We start from the raw sequence: 6,680 nt of genomic DNA, 5'->3' as shown, positions 1-6,680 counted from the left end.
ATTTTATTTTATTTTATTTTCCTTATTAACTATGCTACATCTTTTTCTTCTTGCCAGCATTAAGGCCAGATGACTATTTGTGCTGACGTTATGACTCACTGCTGAGGACAGCTTACAGTAAGTGTTGACACGCTGTAGCATCCATGGCACCACAGAGCAACCAGTGCAGTGAGGGAGGGAGTCAGAGGACAGTCAGTAAGACTCAGTGAGACTCTGTAGGGCCTGGAATACCTGGGGCAAGAACTCCTTACCACGGGTACCTGTGGCCCCGAGGGAAGGCTCTACTGGGGTTCAGGCGCACAACCGCAGTAAACTGGATTTTTCACCTGGGTGTGGTGACTATAATCTCAGCAGCAGTGGGGAATCTGAGGCAGGAGGATCACAAGTTCCAGGCCAGCCCGGGCTACTTACTGAGTTCAAGGTCACCCTGAGCTGCACAGTGGAACCCTGTCTCAAAAACACCACACCGAAAAAAGTTGGATTTTCCCCTTTAGCACTGCAGGAAAATGCTTTTTAGGAAATGGGTGTGGAAATTGGAAGTGCACTCTCGGGAGCCTCGGTAAAGCCAAGGACTAAGAGAAGTTTCTGGGCAGCAGCCTGCACTTCATTGCCCCACACACTCTGCGCAGAGACCTGGCAGCTCTGTATGGCCCACGACGCGCAGCTGCGTGCACCCAGAGGAGAAGGGAATCGCAGGCCAGCTTCACTTGAAGCACAGCTCTGCCACCACCTGAATCCACATGCCGCCCCCCCGGGGTCCTTGTAACCACCTGGAATGGAGGCTGTTTCAAGGGACAGACACAATGTATGTTTGTCCTGCTTTTGTTCCCACCTACTACCAGCTGGAAGCCAGAAGGTGTGGAGTCTGGCAAACAATTTTGGTTGTAAATAAAGGGAAAGTAAGAATTTGAAAGCCGTGACTGCTATGACCCAGTCCAGGTGGGGGCAGGCTGGGGGTGTACAGGGGACGAGGGATGTGAGGAGTGGGAAAGGAGGTAGATTTCCTGAAGGAAATAGAAAGCTACACAAAGAAGCTGCGTGTGGTGACACTTGCCTGTTACCCCACATTCTGGGAGGCTGAAGCAGGCTGAAGCAGGAGCCCAGCCTGGGCAACTCAGCAACTTAGCAAGACCTTGTCTCAAAATTTTAAAAAAAAAGGAGGGGACTGGAAAAGTAGCCTGGTGGAAAGCCTCTGGGTCCAGTCCCCAGTATTGCAGACAAAACGAAACCAAACCCAGAGAAATGTGCAATGTGTGTTACAAGACATGATCCTATCGTGTACTTTCCATATGCTAATATTCCTACGCATAGTTCACTTTCTGGCCAGAGTGTCCATAAACAGAAACACAGGCCTCTGGGTCTGGATCTGCCCTGGCTCAGGATTGAATGTGCCCGTACGTGCAGCAGTAAGGCAAGCACTGTGGTGACGGACGGTGTCACTGGGCAGCGGGTCAGCAAATGAACACCTACAATGAGCACATTTCCTAGGATGGAGGGGGACCAAGGGCTGTCAGAGCCTAATGGGGATGGTACAGAGAGACTAAAATGGGGCCAGGCTGGGAGGGGGATTTTACATGAAAACCTATTCTTTCCCTGGCAAAGCAAGCCCAATGGACCACAAGGCCATGCCATGCATCTGCGAGGGTGTTCATCTGTCACCTTTCTGTACTAGGGTAACTTGTTTCTATCGCATAAAATTTGGAAATATGACATTCTACTTCAATGTCACAGATTGAAGTGATCATTTCCAGAGTGCTATGCAGATTTCAGGTGCATTCTGATCAACTTGTTTTGCAAATTGATGGTTCTGCAAAAAGTACCTAAAATTGAAAGAATATTCAATGTTTAGCTTTCTTACTTGCTGTTTAAAGTGAAGAGTCACTTTTTGTCAACTGTGAGTGGAATACATGTTTCAAAAAGAGTCCAGATCACTTTAAAAGGAAGTGTAGTACGTAGTTTGGCAAAAACTCAAGGGCAGTAACCTAATGGTGAAAGGAACTTTGAAGTCACAAATAAGAACTCTCATCCTGACTGTCTAGGTTAAAATCTGTGTTGTCTTAGATACATTGCTTAGTCTATTCTTTTTTTAGTTTTTTGAGAAAGGATCTCACTATGTAGTTCAGGCTGGCCTTGAACTCATGGTGATACTCCTGCCTCAGCCTCTCAAGTGCTGGGATTACAGGTGTGTGCTACCACACTCAGAAACCTTTCTGAGCTTTAGAGTTTTTGTTCTAAGCAGAAATAATATATCTGTCTTGTAAGTTTATTTCAAAAGTTAAATGAGGTAATACATATAAAGCCCCTGATAAGAGACCTAGTTTACTTAATCTATGCTCAGTAGATTTAGCTATTATTAGTCTCTACTTATGGATAATTATAATAACAAATATGTTTCCTTTTCCTGTGAAATTAAGATTATATAGGACAAAATGAACTAGAATAATGACAATTATTTTGTGTATTTAATGAACTTACTAAAGTGATTGAATAAGTTTTTTGAGTGGAAGGAAGAGTGATTTATTTATAGGATGAATGCGTAAGTCACATTTCTCCAGCTGTGTAGCCAAAGGGAGCCTCACAGAGTTTTAAATAATGGCCTCCTTTCTTAGAGAGAGAGAGAGAGAGAGAGAGAGAGAGAGAGAAAGGGAAAAAGAGAAAAGAAAGAAAAAGAGCAAGAAAGACAGTCAAAGGCAAAGGTTTTTTGTTTTTTGTTTTTTTTTTCTCCGGTACCAGGAACCAAACTCACAACCTTGCGCTTGCCAGGCAGGCACTTTACCGCTGAGCTAAATTCCCAGCCCCAAAGGTGAAGGTATTCACCAGCATCTCCAAGGTCGCGCCCACAGCCATTGAGCGCAAAGGGCCCTGACCACGGGCAGACCTGGCTCCACTGCACCAGTGCTAAAAGATGTCACCCTCCTCTTTTCTCCAGTCAGACAGGCCCAAGGTGACTTGTGCTCCTCCAGGACTTGAGGGAGCTCCTGAAACTTTTGATGGCAACACAGCTGGACTGCATATTAGTGAGCTTGCTTGTGCAACAAGGAGTTGACAGTTTTAGATGATAGAAAACATGGGCGATGAAAAAGGTTGGATTCACTTAATGCCATGGAAGAAACCAACTTAGGGCTGAGCTGTGAACCCTAAAATCAGATGCTCAGACTTAGCAAGGGTGACACTGTGAGCTTGTAAACCTAGACATCTTTTCTCTCAGAAAACTATTAAAATTGTGAAGAAAAGAGTGATCAAGATATCAGATTCACAGGCAGTAAGGTTCACATACGCAAACTTTAGAAGTCTTCTTAAAGGCTTCTTACTCTCAGATAAATGGGAATGCAAAGCATTATGCAAATCAGATTTAACTTTCTGGCTAATTTGCCTCAATAAAAAAAGTGAAAGATGTAAAAGGAAGGTGGCGGCGGCATTTTAAGAGTGTGTCTATGTAAATGAAGAGCTGCCCTGAGGACTGGCTGCCGGGGTCTGTGCCAGGACGGCCTCTGCTGGCGGATCCACCAGCTCCTGCGCACGCAGACGGCTGTCAGTCAGGGTTAAGCGATGTAGCTTTGAGTTCAGTTAATGCCCCTGTGCTGATATCGGGCAGAAAAGAAGAAAAGAGGGAACCAGAAAAAAGTAAAGAGGAGAATATGAGAACTGTAAGTGAAAAAAGGAAACCTGTGATCCTGGTAAGGTGTAAAATGATTGACATTTTCTTAGGTTCCTTCCATGACTTCCTTATTCTTACTAGGCATTTCAAACTTCAAGAAAGATTGTATTCCATTTGAGAATATCCTATGATACTGAGTGTACACACAGATCTGTAAGAATCTACTTCGGGCCCAGAGGAACTATCATACATGGTGATTGATAGGGAGTATTGATTACATTTTCACTTGTGCCAAATCAGTGGTAGGGGCTTGGTGTACGAAGATGTCTATGACACCATTTCCAACTTTCACCAACTTGCACATGCTGGTTTCAGTGTCCTGTGTTAAGCATTTTGGTGCCCATTAGTATAGGAACCTGTGAGAAGGCAGTGCGGATGTCCCTCCGTCAGTCTAATATTTAGAAATCTTCCTGCCCTGACCTTTGAGATGCAAGCCCTCAGGTAACACCCAGCAAAGGCACCGGGAAGAGTGTTTTCTAGCAGTGAGAGAAGCTCAAGGGCTTGCAGTGGCTGTGGTCCTGCTGTGACGCGCACAGTGGGTTCCACAGGAAGCCGATGGAACTGTTGTGGCCAAGTGTCCGCCACGGTCAGCTGTGTGGCCTTTCTTTCGAACATCAACCCAGTTTCTGTTTCTGTCACTTCCCAGGTGATTACATTTCTTAGTGTCCTGGGATATCGAAACCTAAGAGTAGATGTATGGGGTTACTCTAAACTAACAGGAGAAGTCAAGGGATTTGGTGATAGCGGATGATGGTGTCAATGAAGAATTTTAAGTCAGAATTGGATTTGTGTTTTTGTTGTTTTCTTTTCCTTTTTGAGACAGGGTCTCACCATGTAGTGCAGGCTGGCCTTGAACTTGCTATGTAGCTCAGGCTGGCCCTGACTTTACGGCAATCCTCCTGTTTCAGCTTCCCAAGTGCTAGGATTAGAGGTGTATGGCACCACACCCTGCTAGAGTTGGATTTTATGAAATGTTCTGTGGCATATCCAGGTTGAGGAATTGATCTAATAAGTTTTAGGTCAAATGGGAACTAGTGACTTATTCACAGAGAAGGCAATTTATTTGTACCTGAACAGTAACTATTTGGCTTAAATATACAATGCATGAAAGCATTTGTTAAAAAATGTGGCTCATATGAAAGGTTTTTGGAAAAGGGACCCACACATCTTCTGCCCACCTCTTTCTTCCTCTATCTATAAAATATAATAAAATGTTGCTACATGTTATTTGTACTGTTATAACATCAAATTTTAAACTCTGGCATGTAAAATATATATATATGTATATCCAAATACAAATATATATGTGTATTTCAAATACCTTGAAAATATGAACATCTTTTTATAACTGATTACAGGAAGATCATAAATTGATCCCAAAAGACACACATCTAAATTAGTCTCATTAATTTAAAGTTGCTTCAAGTACAGAGAGCACAGATTGGCCTTCCTGATAATTTATTTCTGCATTTTTCAGACACTGGTAAAGAGTTTACACGTTTGGAAAGAATGTAACTCTGGGAAGAGGGCTCCTGAGTTCTGGTCAACAGTCATTGGGCAAGTTACTAAACCTTGTGCTTGGCTTGAGGGAATAATGCTCTTTCTGTCTTTAAGCTGTTATGTGGCTCAAGTTTGGTAATGTACATGGAATACTTCTCAAAATCCCTGTGGGGTGACAGTGGCAATAAATGGGTATCAAATTTTAAAGTGAAACATAGAACTGAAACTCCTCATTCAACTGTCCATTGAGCTCCTGTTTCCAATACTGACCAACAAATATCCAAGAATTAGCTACTGAAGAAGCAAACGTGCCTATACACACACGATTAAAAAGACAGCTGAGTGTTAAACTTATTGAGGTTCCTAAATCATAAAAATATATTTAGGACAGTAGTCAATTCTCGCCACTGATATGTAAATATAATTATTCACTACACTATCTGTATCCAGTTGTCAAAAACACAACAAAGCAAAACACCCCAGCCTCTCTCCCCATGCAGGCATAGAAATGTCCCACCTCCCCGGCTCTGTCACCTTGTTTACATTTTTACCTACTTTCCACTCTTGCTCACATTCATCACTGGTAATAACCTAGTTTTTAAGGAGTCTGAATGTAGGCCATGATCTGTAAAGGATATTTACTTTTAGTTGTATATGAGGTTAAGAAAATTTAGGACTTTTAAGAGTTAGAATTTTAAAAGTGTACCTTTAAGTGACAATGTTGCCCAGTAAATATTTGGAAATCGGGACAAGGAAACAGGGACTTGCCACTAGTTTGTGATGCTGGACCAGCTACTTCAATAGAAGGGGTCAAAGACGGGTGCTTTTATTTTTTAAACTCTCTCCCACCTACCATTCCATTTCCAAAGCTCTACACAGAAGAGCTGTGAAGGGGAACGGAGGATACATACGTTTCCTCCATGGTCTCTTGTTCCTTTTTCCCTTGGGTTAGTCTGGGGTTTTACTGTTTGCTTTTCCCTTAAAACTTAGGCCCCAGCAACAAATTTCTCAGGCCAGACAGAATCCATTTTCAATATAAGGATAAAGAAAAAGAAAATCATTATAGAAAATCCAGAGAACACGTGAACAGAAGTGCTCAGCTAACCTTTGGTGAGTGTGCTGGGATTACCTGGGGCCCCTTCTTGGGGTTCTCACCTCTTTCCTGTTAAGCGGGACCCCTCTGATCCTCCACCTGGGACTTCCACTGACATCTTTCCCCTCCCACTCAAACTTCCAGATTCAAGATTCCGGGCCCACTCAGATGCTCTCGTTTGTAGACAGGAACCTGACCATCCCCAGGGAGCGTGTAGGGCTGTAGTCATGTGTACAATGTAGGCTTCATTTTTCAGGGAAGGTAGTTCCATTTCCCTGGCAAGAAGGAGCCTTACTATGGATCCACTGTCAACACTAACTGCAGTACCTCCTGGATCAAATCGCACACACCACGGAAGGAGAAGATTGTTCTTTCACACTCTTAGGAATTACTTTTGGGGCTGGGGATTTAGCTCAGCGGCAAAGCGCC

This window comes from Chinchilla lanigera, unplaced genomic scaffold (assembly GCF_000276665.1).
Source record: "Chinchilla lanigera isolate Chin_1 unplaced genomic scaffold, ChiLan1.0 scaffold00038, whole genome shotgun sequence".
Classification (NCBI taxonomy): domain Eukaryota; kingdom Metazoa; phylum Chordata; class Mammalia; order Rodentia; family Chinchillidae; genus Chinchilla; species Chinchilla lanigera.
Note: the sequence above shows the minus strand (reverse complement) of the source record.